The sequence below is a fragment of the Vicugna pacos genome, chromosome 33 (assembly GCF_048564905.1).
Source record: "Vicugna pacos chromosome 33, VicPac4, whole genome shotgun sequence".
NCBI classification, from domain to species: domain Eukaryota; kingdom Metazoa; phylum Chordata; class Mammalia; order Artiodactyla; family Camelidae; genus Vicugna; species Vicugna pacos.
This window is the reverse complement of record NC_133019.1, coordinates 2757797-2773304: the sequence shown is the minus strand read 5'-3', so window position 1 is coordinate 2773304 and position 15508 is coordinate 2757797. Positions and strand designations below refer to the sequence as shown.

The following is a 15508-nucleotide window of genomic DNA, read 5'->3' as shown; positions in this document are numbered from 1 at the left end:
GTGTATATCCTATAAAAACTCTTTGCATAGACACTAGGAGACATGTAAGATTGTTCACTGCAGTGTTTTTCATAATAAAAAAACCCTGGAAACATCCTAAGTACTCATTCCCAGAACTACACCTACATGTAACAGCTTGGATTAATCCCGGTGACAAAAACATCTTTAGAACAGCGCTTCTCAAACTCTGTTATGCAGGCATCTTGTTAAAATGAAGCTTCTCATTTAGTGGCTCTGGGCTAGTGCCCCAGATTCTGCGTTTTTAACAAGCTTTTGGGTGGTGCCATTGCTACTGGTCCACCGGTCACATTTTGGTTAGCGAGCTTCTAAGACTACATGTGGTAAATACCTTCGTTATGGAGCACACATCCGAGCTACACCAAGCAGTGTGTTCTTTAGGTAAATAGTGCCTGTGTATGAGATAAACTAACAGAAAAGGCAATCATGAAATTCAGCGTAGGGGTTACTGTCGGGAGACCAGGACCAGGAGGAGTGACTCAGATAGATGCAAGGCATCGGTCATGTTATAGTTAGTTCTTCAGCTGTGTGGTGGCTTGGCTAGCTCTGTAATCTTGCCTCCACCTTTGCACGTGGGTTCGTCATCAGAAGAAAGGCAGAATTAGGTTAGTGGGCATTTTCAGTCCTCACTATGCACCAGAATCACTTAGGGAGATTTTAAAAACACCAGCCCCTACTTCTAGCTGCCAGATGTTCTGATTTAATTGGTCTGGGTTGAGACTTGGGTGTGGTGTTTACTCAAAGGTTGCCATGCAGTGCTCACGTGTGACCAGGTCTAGAACCACCGTAACAGAACAGACCACCTCCAGTGTCCCTCTTCATGCGGATCACCTGTGTTTGAACACGCGAAATTTTTTTGTATTAACGGGACTTCTTGGAAAGGCTTTCTGGTTCAGCTTAAAAATCGTATTTTTCAGTAATTAAAATGGGGGCTTTTCACCTGTCATCAGACCCAGTGCTGTTCCCCTGTTGTCCTGCACAATGCCCAGCACAGCTGTTGCTAAATGCACCCATGATGGCACCAGTGAATGATGGTTTGCTCAGCTCTTGTTCACTGAGTATTACACAGAAGTTTCCTCCGAACCAATTTTCCCCTCTCCTCTGGGCTCCCACAGCAGTTTACATTTATTGCATTCAGACCCTGCTACTTCTCAGTACAATTGTCTGTTGGCAGGTCTGTGTCTCCCACTATCCTGTGAACTCCTGAAGGCCAGGCTCGGGGTTGTGTTATTTTTGGACCCTCAGAGCTCAGTCGAGTGCCTCAATAACTGTTTGGTGGAGGAGCAGGGAAATGATTTTTGAAAAATCTTTTACAATGTGTTGTGACCTTTGCTGCTTCAGCCAGTCATAATTTAATTAGCCAGGAGTCAGACTTCAGAAGCATCAGTCTGGAGAGAGGGTCTGGCCGTTCACACTGCAGAAAACAGACCTAATATTTTAGAGCAGTTTGAGGCTCACAGAACAGCTGAGCAGAAGGCGCAGCGTTCCCATATGTTCTCTGCCCCGACACTTGCACTGCCCTCCCCACTGCCGACATCCCGACATCCCGCGCCTCGGTGGTACATTTGTTATAGTCGATGGACCTACACTGACACGTTACTATCACCCAGAAGCCCATGGCTTACATTCGGGTTCACTCTTGGTGGTGTTCTTTCTACGAGTTTTGACAAATGCATGACAAGTATCCACACCTGTAGTATCACATAGAATAGTTTCTCTGCCCTGAACATCCTCTGTGCTGCAGCCATTCAGCCCCGCTGGCCACCGCTGATCTTTTTATCGTCTTCATACTTCCGTCTTTTCCAGAATGTCGCATAGTTGGAAACATACAATATATAGACTTTCCAGATTAGCTCCTTTCACTGGGCAATATACAGTTAAGTTTCCTCGGTGTCTTTTCATGACTCTACAGCTTCTTTCTTTGTAATGCTGAGTAATGTTCTACTGTCTGGATGCACCGAGTTTATTCCTCCATCACCTGTTGAAGGACATCTTGGTTGCTTCCAAGTTTTGCCAATTAGGAGTAAAGCTGCGATAAACATCTGTGTGCAGGTTTGTGGGTGAACAGAAGTTTTCAGCTCCTTGGGGTAAATACCAGGGAGTGTGATTGCTGGGTGGTATGCTAAGAGTATGTTTATTTTTGTAAGAAAGTGCCAAACTGTCTTCCAGGGTGTGTGTACCATTTTGCATTCCCAGAAGGCGTGAATGAGAGTTTCTGTTGCTCCACATCTTTGTCAGCATTTGGTGGTGTCAGTGTTCTGGAGTTTGGCCGCGCTACCAGGCACGGAATGGTATGTCTATACTGTAGTTTGCAGTTCCCCAGTGACGGAGGATGGTAAGCATCTTTTCATGTCCTTGCTTTCCTTTCGTGTATCTTCTTTGCTGGGGTGTCTGTTCAGGTCGTTCGCTCGTCTTGTAGTTGGTTGTCCATTTCCTTATTGTTGAATCCTAGGAGTTCTTTATGTTTTGAAGTCCTTTGTCAGATGTATCTTTCGAAATAGTTTCTCCTAGTCTGTGGCTTATCTTCTCAAGCTCTAGATGTAGATTATTTTTGTATCTTTGATACCAACCTGAAATCTCATTATTTCCTTTTCATGCTCAAAGTGGAGAAAAGAAAAAATGTCTGGTTCATTAAGGGTTTCAGTTAACATCCTGGTTGATTGAGGCTTTGTTACCTTTGGCTTTGGCAGGCAGGGGCACACCCATCGCTTCCCGTCCCTTTAGTGGGGGTGAGACAGAAAGGCTGTCAGGGCCTTGTACTCCCCCCGTCTTTGCGCCTGACCCCTCTCTGTCTCCTGTCACCTGGCTCCTGTCAATGGCCAGAAACCGGGGTGAGTCGGAGCGACAGTGAGGCCCCTTTCTTCTCTCTCCCACATGCTCTGGACTTTCACGGCATCTAATAACCACTGGAAAGGGATTAACTGTACAGAAGTAGGAGGTGGGCTCGACGCAGCAGATAGACAAATTGCACGCTAATCACTCGGTGGAAAAAGACTTCTTCGGAGCCTAAAGTTGGAGAGAGAGAGAGCCGTGGTTGTGCGCAGTAGTTACACTTGGAGCTCCCTGGGAGGTGAGAGTGGCCGCGCAGAGGTGACTCCGGTGAAGGGCCGGCGTCTCTGCGGGCAGACGGGCGAGCGGCTGCGGCCCGCGGCTGTGCGTCGGGCCTGCTCGCCGGCGCTGGCGGAGCCCGGGCAGGGGGCCCCGGGGAGCTTCCTCAGCGCGCAGCCCGGGCTTGCGGCGGAGGCCTCGAGACCCGGCGCGCGTCTTCCGGCTTCTCGGGGAAGCAGCGGCAACGACGGGGTCTCTGCGAGCAAAGTGGGAGGGCCGGGGGGGGGGCAGGTCCAGGGCGTCGGGAGAAGGATGGGCGTGGCTCCGGTGCGGTTCCCGGCCATTCCTGCTGCCTGCCCCGCCGGCCCCGCGGACAGACCTGGCCTAAGTCTTTTCTCTTAGGTCCGAAGCCCTGCGTACCTAGTTCCTGTTCAGCGTTCCAACTAACTGCTTCCGCACGTGAACTCCGTCCTGCAGAGACTCCCTCCTCACCGGCTTCCTCACGTGCAGGTGCCTCCCTTTCTGGTCCCTTTCTTCTGCGTTCGCCTTTAACTCTCCCCCGGTCTCTCCATGCTTCGCCTGATGGTACCCAAGGGGAATGAAAGAACGCAAGCGTACTAGAAGAAGAAGAACTGGTCTTCTGTTCATCGGTAGTGCAGCTCACCCCTGAACAACGTGGGTTTGAATTTCGTGGGTCCATTTATACACAGATTTTTTTCCAGCAGTAAATACTGCACTATTACAGTAAATATTGCTATATATAATACTATATATATATATAAATGTGTGTGTGTGTGTGTATATATATATATATATAACCATCTGTAGTGTTTACCATATAGTAAATACCACACCGTCTGGTAGAGTACCCGATGATTGGTTGGATCCGCGGATGCAGAGGAACCCTGGGCACGGACGGGTGTATATGGAAGGGTGACAGCACTATACACAGACTTTCCACTGTGCGCAGGGCTGGTGCCCCTCACTCCCACATCGTTCAAGGGTTAACTGTATTTGGAAAACAGCTTTCAACGTGTACAGGTGTGGTGAAGCTGGAAGAGTAATTGGGAGTTTATCGTCTTCTACCTTTAGGCAGAGCCTCACTGAAACCATTGCCAGTAACCCCCAGTTCTCAGAAAACGGCCTCGGGAAATTTCAGCAACGTGCAGCCCTAAGAGCGGACACTTGGCGCGCTGGGCAGGAGCACAGGCTCGAGGGGAGGTGCCTGAGCTCCGGCGCCACTGCCATGACCTGAGAACTGCGGGCCTTGGGCCAGGTCACCAAACCTCAGTTTTCGCAGATGGGAGTAGTGATAGCATTTACCTCCCAGGACTGTAGAGGGGCTGAGTGAGTTTATCTATGTAAAATGCTTTACAGGCTGGTAAAAAGTATGTGCTGTGGAGTATACAAATATTTGCTGTGATTTTTAAGGAGCCAAAACTTTGGTTTTTCAGTAGACAACATTTTTCAGGCTCTTGGCAGTCTTTACATTTTAAACTCTCACTGTTAGGGTGGTGGGTGGGAGGGGAGGATGGGAGGGAGGCCTTCGTGAAGTGAGAATCCTTCCAAATCTCAGAAACAGGTGCTCAGGACAGATGCCTCGTACGTTCTATCAGCAGGTTGCCCGGGAGCCCCCCCGGCCCCGCCGGCCACACCAGCCACTTCCCTGCTGCCGCTCAGGTTTGTCCTCCGTAGCTGTCGGCAGCAGGGACTTGTCAGGGGTGAAATGAAACATTTTATCATTATTTCTGATTTTTCTCGATGTCTCAGTCATCGAAGGTTTCACATTCAGGGCCGTCTGGGTGTCGTCAATGCATCAGGTTTAAAGAGGAAAGATGATGAATCGTGAATGTTTATGAGGAAACGGCAGCCGTCGCCATGATGGTGATGACGAGGGAAGTGACGGGAGAGGCCCAGTGGGGTGCTTCCCTCCAGCCTGGGACAGCGGGTGGAAGTGCTCCAGGGGTCTTGGCCGTTACCACTGCACCAAGACGGATGGAGCGTGCTACCCAGCAGCCCTTCCAGATTCATTAATTTTTTAGAAATATGCCTTGTGGAGCCAGGTTTGCAAGTTTTACATTGAGTGAACAGCTATTTCTTATGTTAAGTTATTTCAGCTGTAGAGTAGAAAATTGTTGAAATAAATGGCTGGAGAATTTGAATTGCATTCATTCTTGACATTGGAACTGACAAATAGCTTCATTCCCCCACTGAAATGGAAAGTTTATTACTCTGGGATGCAGGCGGGTTCTGGGGAGAGGGGGCGTGCGTGTTCTATTTTAGTGTAACTCTTCTAAGATGCTGTGATAGAGTAAAATAAAATGCTTTTCTGAAATCCTGTTGGGAGCCATCCCTTGCCCCATTCTCCACATTTGACTGGAAATAAAACCAATTAAAAGAGATTAATTTATAGCCAGTAGAAAACCCAATCTGACAGCTGGTTATTGCTGCCTGAACGTGGAGTTCTCAGGCGGAATAGAACTCGCGGGTGGCGGAGACAGCATGAGAACTCGGCATCCTGATGGGTTGAGCTGGAGCACCTGCCCGTCTGAACCTGCCTGCCAGGGGCCGGGCATCTCCAAAGAGAAATGTTCAGTGCCCGAGACAGACGCGTGGGATCTGGAGGGCAGTTTTGCCAGAGTCCTGGAAACTGTTTGTATGAAAATGATAGATTTCTCCTTGACGTTTCCTCCGCGTTGGACGCTTCTCACCTCGCTGCCAGCAGGAACCACTGCAGGCGGAGAGGCCGTGAGTGAGTGCTCAGTGGAGCCGTGGACAGGGGGAAGCACCCGGCCCTGCAGGCTTCCCGGGGGTGCTAGGAGGGGCTCTCCCAGGCACTCCTGCTGCAGCTCAGCCTCACCCCCGGGTGGTGTCATCAGAGCACGTGGAGCACAGCTGCTCGCCCTCTCCACGCCGTCCCTTCCAGTCGTAAAGTCCTTGACCATGGCACCTCCCCAGCTGTTGCCCTCAAACTTGCCGGAGGCCTGCGCGTCTCACAGACCTTGTGGGCTATAACTTACCTGGTTCCACGCTGGAGGACAGCCACCCAGCTCACTCTGTTGACTGAATGCTGATCATTAATTTATAAGAGCCCTGACTGCACGGAAAGCACAGATTTCTTTTCCATGTCGCCTCGGCAGCAGGGGCCCTTCTTCCTCCCGCTCCCTGGCAGGAGGCCCCAGTGCGGAGTGTGGCCATCAGAGCAGCCTACGTGTGACCCTCGTAGGTGTTTCTGGCCACTTTCAGGTTTGAGATGTGGGAAGAGGACCAGACACTGGGAGCCAGAATCTGAACTGGGGCTGGAATTTGGCTCTGACTGTTCAGGCACGACATAGCCCAGGACTTCTGGGACCCCTCTTCCACAGGGCTTGAGTCTTAGGGACCCAAAGGCACCTTGTCAGAGGAGCGTGGGTGTGTCTGGCTCACTGCAGGAAAGCTCTTTCTTAGACGAGCCTGCCTCAGTTTCTCAGTAGAACCAGTGCTCGTTTCTTACAGAAGCTCTAGCATCTTAATGGTACGTGTAATCTCTGGTAACATTGCAGATGGAACTAAAGCAACAGCCGTGCCTGTGCCCGGACTGAATCCTCTCCTGCCCTGCCCATCCCGATGCTCCTCAGTGTGACTCTTTCATCTTCGTCCCCCTGACTTGAAAGTTTGTGCTTTCCCCAAACCACCTCTTATTACAAGAGAATCAGGAACTGAATCCTGGAGTTAAAGAAAGGACTCTTTAAGCTGGTGACCAAATAAGATATTTTGCAACCATTCATCTGTGCTGGGTAGTCCTGAGGTGGGGGCCAGAGCACCACCACATAACTGTAGGGGCCAGAGAACCTGCCATCCTGGGTACCATCCTAGGCACGTGCATCAGAAAGGCTCTCAAAGGACACGAATTGAGTGTCCAAGGAGAGGAAGCAGTTATGCCTTTTCCCAAGAGTGGACTGAATGTTATTTTTCTAAAAGAACTTCAGTGTTCTGTGGGCTAGAGAATAAAATGTTGATAGTATGGTGATGATTTCATGAGTGGAATTTCCCAAGTTATCCAGCTGCTGTTGCTAATGGTGTCATTTTTGAGCCCTTACTACGGGCCAGTCATTATACCAAGCATTTTAATATTTCATTTTATTAGAGCTTCATCTGGCCTAAGTTTTCTATACCCTTGTATCCAGATCAACCCCTCTCTTACACATTTGTTGTATTTACTCTGGGCTCAGTGATGACGTGACAGCTGGGGCTGTTGGCTATCATTTTCAGGCTGAAAGTCTATAAAGATCTAGGCCCCAGGATGCTCAGAAGAGAGAAAAGAGATTTAAGCTCTGTCAGTTTGCCAATAATATGGGAGATATAATCCAGCTTTTCTGCTAAAGTGGAAGGAAAAAGTGGTGAGTTTGCATCCATTCTCTGTTGGACTCTGCTGGCCTTGACGTCCACGGCAGTCTTTATGGGTAATTTGCATTCCTTTGATTCCCAGTGAACTGTGAGCACGGTTGAGCAGCTTCCATGGGAACTTGGGTGTGTACGTTTCCGGGCACAGTGGAGGGACGAGAGAGGACCAGATGAGATGAAGCACGCAGGCTTCAGCCTGAACCACAAGGTCAGTTTGTCCTGAGAGAGTGTGTCACTCATTTGATGTTCCTGGGGACATGTCTTGTCTATTCTTGCCTCTGTGTCCTTGTACATTGCTCCTCTGTCCCTGGATGGTCCTGGTCCCCACATCTCAGTTCTGATTTCTGCTCCTTGCCTTACGGATTCTAATCCATGAAGACTTTCAACCTCAACTCAGACTTCTTTCCTCCCCCTCTCCTTTCTCTCCTTCTTTCCTTCCTTTTCTCTTTTTGATTCTTGTCTGTACTGTGAACAATTTGGTCATCACATTGTTCAGTATAGAGTTTAAATGTGAAAGCATGTTGGCTTTGTAGCAAGATTGTTTGGGTTTCAATCCAAGCTTTACGATTTCCTATCTATATGACCATGGGGAAGCTCCTTAACTTCTCTGTGCATCAGTTTCCTCTTCTGTGAATGGGACTGCCATTTTTTTGATGGTCTCCTTTGCTGAGCGAAAGCTTTTAAGTTTAACTAGGCTTCATTTATTTATTTTTGCTTTTGTTTCCTTTTCCTTAGGTGAGAGATCCAAAAAAAATACTGCTATAATTTATGTTAGAGTCTTCCTCCTATGTTTTCTTCTGTTAGTTTTATGGTTTCTGGTCTGTAGGTCTTAACCCATTTTGAGTTAATTTTTGAGTATATGGTGTGAGAAAATGTTCTAATTTCATTCTTTTACATGCAGCTGTCCGGTTTTCCCATCACCACTTATTGAAGAGATTGTCTTTTCTCCATTGTAATGTTTTTGCCTCCTTTGCAATAGATTAGTTGACCATAAGGGCGTGGGTTTATTTCTGGACTTCCTATCCTGCTCCACTGATCTGTGTGTCTGTTTTTATGTAAATACCACACTGTTTTGATTACAGTAGCTCTGTAGTATAGTCTGAGGCCAGGGAGCATGATTCCTCCAGCTCCGTTTCTCTTCCTCAAGATTGTTTTGGCTATTTGGGGTCTTTTGTATTTCCATACAAATTTTAAAATGATTTGTTTTAGTTCCATTAAAAATGCTATTGGTATTTTGATAGGGATTGCACTGAATCTGTAGAGTGCCTTGAATAGGATGGCCGTTTTAACAACATTAATCCTTCCGATCTATGAACACATATATCTTTCCATCTGTTTGTGTCATCTTCAGTTTTTGTCAGTGTCTTAAAGTTCTCTGAGTATAGTTCTTTTACCTCCTTAATTAGATTTATTCCTAGGTATTTTATTATTTTTGGTATGATTTTACATGGGATTGTTTCTTTAATTTCTCTTTCTGATAGTTCATTGCTGGTGTATAGAAAAGCAACAGTTTCTAATAGGAAAATTCTATTAGCTTTTCAGTATTCATATTGTCAAGGAATTTTCTTGAATGTCAAGATTCTAAGGCCAAAATCTTGGGACCAGAGTCCTTATGGTACTAGGAAAGGCTGAGTGCTTAGTCCACAGTGCAGGACACCCAGACACGGTCAGCTGGCAGTGTCACGTCCTGCTTCACCATCGGGCTGATGTGGAGGTTTCGTATATGAAGGTTCTGAGGTTCCCTCACTTCCTGAGGTTTGTGTTTCTTTCAAAATGTATTCATGTTCATCTTAACTCTGTTTTAAAATTCATATAAGCTTGAATCAGAACAGGGATATAACTTTTCAAAAGAAGCTGTCAGGGAGATGCACTTCTATTGCTTAAAAGGTAAACTTAAGCAATATACAGAAATACCCCGTGTCCAATAGAAACTGCAGGGGCTGGGGGCTGGATTGTTGGTCAGAACAAGAAGCTGGCTTTCCCTCTGTCCGAAGAAACGTGCATGAGAAGGAACTGTCGTGGTATCACATTATGGTTTGCTTATCTTTTATCCTTGTGAAGTTCGGTTGTGATGGTGAACTGAGTCGATTCAGTTCAGTTCAGGTGGATTGGTCTAGCTGCTGGCAGTGCTATGAGGGCAAAGTGAAGAAAGGAGGAGTTAGGAGAGGGTTGTGAGACTGTGTTTGCTCAGGGAAGATGGAAACACCCAAGGGAAGCAGGGAAATCAGATTCCTGGGGTTGATAGGATTAACAGAGGAAGTATTTTATACATGTCAGATAGTTACATAAATTTGTATTAGAGATTAAAGCCCAAAAGATCTGTGGGTGAAAAAATTATGAAAAAGTATGAAAGGTTAAGACAGATTGGAACAGAATTTTTGGGTGGACCCAAGATGTCTTCTGTAATGAGTAGCACATTGAACTGTAGATGAGGGTAAAGTGATTTGTTGGTATGTGATTGATATTATTGATATCTGAATGCAGTCAGAATTTTGTAATAAAGAGACTCATGGCAGACCTTAGATTATAAGAAAGAATTATAGCCCATGGTTAAAAGTTTATGTTCTTTTCCCTGCTTAGTTGGAAATGGAAACTTAGCAAGCGGCTAATTAGAGCAGTGGATCCCTGCTGTCTACTTGGTACGGATATCTTAGAATTCTTGAGGCAAGATGAGATTTCCCATGGGAGTGGGTAGATCTTTATTCATTTTATCAGGATGCTGGGAGATGAGAGAAGTATCTGAAGGCAATACTCACTGATGGCCTGTCCTGCCCTCTCCCTTCACATGCAACTGGCCATCCTCACTGTCTTTCAGAATTCCATCCCAGCCTTCCATCACCTGGGTCTCAGCATGCTTAGGAAAGGTGCAAGAATTAAAGGCTCCAGAGAAGAAAGACTGCAGAGAGAAAACTGATGAAAATGCTGAAAATTCAGAATTGTGCATCTGTCCATGGAGGGAGGGGCTTTTAACTGAGGTATACAGATTTAGCTCAACTGAAGAAATTATTCAACTCAAGCCTGCAGGGAAAACCAGGAGTAGATTAAGCAATGATTGATAAATTAAGTGGGTAATTATTTCTATTTTTTAAAAAGTTTTGCTTTAATTGCATTTCCCTTGAAATAGGTAAGGAGTCTTCTGCAGAGTTCAGAAACGTCATTCAATGTTTGGCAATATAGTAAAGAATCTACAAGTTGTAGTGGGGAGGGTGTAGCTCAGTGATAGAGCATGGACAAGGTCGTGGGTTCAGTCCCTAGTATTGCCACTTCTAAAGAAAAATAAATAAATCCTAATTTAAAAAAAATCTACAAGATGTAGCTTGTACTGTGAAAGGATGGAGAGTCCCAAGAGGAAGGGAGCCTGGCCCACAAGCTTGACCTGCTCTCGAAAGAGAGCCTCGGGGTCTGAAAGGAGAGTGACTCTGAGTTCAATGCAGTGCCTGCCCCATGGATTTGTAGGCGCACAGAGCACGCCTCTGCACCCTGGGTTCCTGCTCAGGTCCTTAGAAGGGAAGTGAAAGTGCAGAAGTAAGACACAGAAAGGGCTGTCCCGCTCCCAGGTCCTTGTGGCTCTGAAGCACTGGGCATGGCATTGCTGTCACGCTGGCCAAGTCCACTCCAGGCTAGCAGTAGCGGCTCTTACCTCATAGCCTCAGACCATGTTGCAGCATTGATTTTTTAACAATGTCATTGAGATATAATGGACAAAATAAGGTGTACATTTCACTTTGAGAACATTTTACATGTCTTAGATGTAATGCACATATGTGTGTCTATAAAGGTGAAATCATCACCTCGGTAAAGATGAGGAACAGATCCATCACCCCAAAACTTTCCTTATGCCCCCTTGTAATCCCATTCTCAAAAACCTCCCAGACCTCCTTATCCTCAGGCAACCACTAATCTGCTTCCTATAAACACAGGTGAGTTTGTATATCCTAGAAATTTCTAGAAATAGAATAATGCAATTTCTTCTGGACTTTTACAAACTTAACATAACTATTCTGAGATTCATTCATGTTGTTGCATGTATCATGTATCAGAAATGCTTTCCTTTTCATTCAGTTGCATGGATACACTACAGTTGGCTTACCTACTTACCTGCTTCCGGCCATGTGGGTTGTTTGTTGATTTTGGCTGTTACAAACAAAGCTAGTATAAACATTCACGTGCAAATCTTTGTATGAGCATGTGCTTTCATATCTTTCAGATATGTAACTAGGAGTTAATGTTTATTTATTCCTTAAATGTTTGATAGAGTTCTTCAGCAAAGTCATCTGGGTCTCTAGGAGGAAGGTTTGTAGAAAGACTTATAACAATACATTCAATCCCTTAATAGATGTAAGGCCACTCTGGCTCTCTATTTTTTTCTTCAGTGAGCTTTGATAGTTTTTGTCTTTGAAGGAATTTTTCCAGTTCATCTAGGTTGTTGAATATATTTACATAAAGTTATTTGTAATATTGCCTTATAATCACGTTGATATGCGTGGAATCTGACTGGTCTTTTCAATGAATAAGCTTTTGATTTCATTGTTTTTCTCTATTGCTTTTCTGTTTTCTATTTCACTGATTTTCATTCTGATCTTTATCATTTTCTTTCTTCTGTTTCCTTGAGGATTATTTGTTCTCCTTTTTCTTAAGGTAGAAGCTGAAGTCACTGATTTGAGACTTTTTCTTTTCTGAGATGGATATTTAGGGCTGTAGATTGCCCTCTTACTAATGTGTGTGTTGCAATATACCATATATATATACACACTACCTATGATTTTCAGTTCAAAATACTTTCTGATTTTGCTGTTGATTCCTTCCTTGATCAATGTGCTACTTGGCACTGTGTTACTAGCTTCCAAATATTTGGGGATTTTTCCTTATATCCTTCTGCAGTTTGTTTCTAACTTAATTTCATTGTGGTCAGAGAACATGTTTTGTGTGATATGAATACTTTTAAATCTATTGTATTATGGCCCAGATTGCAGTCTGCCTTGGTACGAGCTCTGCATGCACTTGGAAAGAATGTGTATTCGGCTGTTGCTGGGTGAGGTGTTCTGTAAAGGTCGATTAGATCAGATTGGTTGGCAGAGCTGTTCATGTCTTCTCCACCTGCACTTGGTTTTGGTCTAGTTGTTCTATCACTTATTGAGAGAGCAACACTGGTACCTCCGAGTATAAGTGTGGATTTATCGATTCATCTTTCTGTTCTCTATGCTTTTTTCATTATATGTTTTGAAAAAATTTTAGGTGCATAAACTCTTAGGATTTTTATATCCTCTTGATAAATGCACCCATTTATCATTATGCAATGAGCTCTCTATTTCTGGTAATATTGTTTCCTCTGAAATTAACTTTGTCCTGGGTTACTGTTGACACTCCAGCTTTCATTTGATTAATGTTATATCTTTTCCTATCCTTTTAGTTTTCATCTTTTTTTTCTTTTTAAAAGAGGGTTTTTTTTTTGTAGACAGTATAATAGTCTGTTTCTTGTCTTTATTTTTATTCAATCTGAGGAACCTTACCTTTTAATTTAGGTGTTTAGACAACTTACATTTAATGTAATTATTGATGTGGCTAGATTTAAATCTGCTTCCTACTATTTGATTTCTGTTTGTCCTATCTATTGTTTGTTCCCTTTTTTTCTGCCTTCCTTTGGGTTGACTATTTATTGTAATTCCATTTTACATCTTTGTACTTATTAGCCATATATCTTTGTTGTGTTATTTTAGTTGCATTATATTATGAATCTCTCGCTTGTCATGGTCTACTTTCTAACAATAACGTATTATATGTATAGTTTAAGAATCTTACAACAGTATCTTTCTGTTTCTCTCCTTTCAGCCTTTGTGCTAATTTTGACATACTTTGTACTTCTATATATGTTATAAAACCCGTAATCCATTGCTATTATTTTTGCTTTAAACAGAATATTATCTTCCAAAGGCATTTAAATAGTAGGAAAATTATCTTAACATCTACCTATATAGTTTCCATTTTTGGTGCTCTTTGTGTGCCTTGGGACTATCACTTGGATTTTTTTTTAACTTTTTTGATTGAAACAATTTCTTTATTTTTCTTATAGAGCAGATCTTCTGGTAATTAATTCTTTCAGAATTTTTATGCCTAAAATAGTTCTTATTTCACATCCATTGTGAAAGATGTTGTCACCGGGTAAAGAAATGTAGGCTCACAGCTTTTTTTTCCTTTCAGTACTTTCAAGTGCTTCTGACTTGTGTTGTTTCTGATGAATAATCTGCTGTCATCCTTATGACATATGTTCTTTTGTATGTAACGGCTTGATTTTCCGTTTATCCTCGGTCTTGAGAAATTTGTCATGGTGTAGTTTTATTCACATTTCTTGTGCTGGAGATTTGTTGAGATTCCTGGAGGAGTGGGGTTATAGTTTTCATAAAATTTGGATAATGTGTAATCCTTATTTCTTTAAATATTTTTCCTGTGCCTCCCATCTCTTACCTAACTCTGTCTCCTTAGTTCAAGGAGGGTGCCCATCTCTGCTGGGGTTCCTTCTCCTGAGAGCCTCTCCAGGCAGTAGATTGGGGTGATAATAATAAGACTGTTTGTTTATTTCTCATCAATCAGCAATCACTGTCCCTTAATGCCTGATATCTAGTGTCTTCAGGATCATTATTTCATATACCTGCCTTGAGTTTTAGTTGTTTTAGATGGGAGGTTATATCCGGTTCCTGTTACTTCTTTTTGGCTCAGTGTCCATGTTTTGAGTGTTCTGGGATGTAAGTAAAAGTCCAGGGCAAAAGGCTCCCCTGCTGGGATGTGTCATGTCTCAGAATCACAGAGTATGCTGCTCCCTCTGCAGAGAACATTCCTCCACGTGCTGTTCACCTAGTTAACGCCGGTTGATCCTCTTAGTCTGATCTACACGTGACTTTGTTCAGAAGCCTGTTCTAGGAGCATCTGTCCTTTTTTAACTGCCCCTTTTAGATGATTCTATGATATTCTGTACTTGAAGCCACACTCGTTCACAGTTATAATTTTTCTCCTTGTCTATCTGCACTATACACTTTACGAGGACAGAGACATAGCTGTCTTATGTCCTGGATTGAAGTAGGTGTTTAATAAATGTTTATTTGACCAATAAATAAGAGCAGATGAAAGCAGTTGTGTATGGCAGGATCAGTGGTACCTGGTGGGTGACGGGTACTCAGAATAAACTTCCATCGTGGCCGGTGTGAACCACATGGCAGCTGACTAACGTATTAGCTTATCTGAGATACGCACCAAAAATTCCAGAAACACTTCACGGCTGGGGACAAGGGAAATTCTATAGAGTAATAAGTTCTCTCATGGATAGATTGGTGGGGCAGGGGAAGTCAGTAAAATCTAGGTTCTCACCGTGGTGGTTTTATCTGTATAGGCTGGTGTGAATGGGGATATACTATGCATATGGTATCATTTTGTCGTAATACATCACTATATACTATGCTATCAGGTATCACAACATGTAATGTTATACAGGAGAAATACGTACTTTCGTTTGTTTGTTGCTTGTTTTACCCTCCCTGACATGAGCTGCGTGAAGTCAGGGGCTTGGTTGGCTATGTTCTCTGCCCTATCCCTGATTTTAGAGCAATATTTTTCATATTGTAGCTCAATGAACATTGATTCAACACATGAATGAGGTATTTTTATATGACTCTATTTTAATTCTGGTTGAGTAGTATGCTAAACTACTATTTTTTCTTTTCTGTTTACTTTCTTAAGCACAATTAAGTGGAAATCAAACTACGTTCTCTCTTCATTTTATTATGCCTACAGGGAGTCTGGCAACTGAGATGAAAATGGCTTAACTAAGGCTCCAGTGTCCACCTGGTGGCAGCTTCACTTAATCACAGTCAAATTACCTCGGAGGAAATGAGCAGCTTTCCAAGAGCCGAGCCTGGCAGCACAAGCGTGCGGATGCCCGAGGGTGCCCGCGTGTCTGCGCCGCGCCTGGCTCTTGAGACCAGGGCAGCACCACGTTGATCAGTAGGGGACATCATTAAGGCTATGATTAAACTGCCCTGCAAGGCAGAAAAGTATCCTTCTGAGAGAA

The 15508-nt window shown here is 44.0% G+C and overlaps 1 long non-coding RNA gene across 1 annotated transcript; it reads left to right on the top strand.

Annotated features, from left to right (window-relative positions):
• The first annotated feature begins 3352 nt into the window (after nucleotides 1-3352).
• On the top strand, nucleotides 3353-15508 carry LOC140691185 (uncharacterized). Its single transcript, XR_012066727.1, has 3 exons — nucleotides 3353-3741; nucleotides 7535-7657; nucleotides 15232-15508. It is a non-coding gene; the product is annotated as an uncharacterized lncRNA (long non-coding RNA).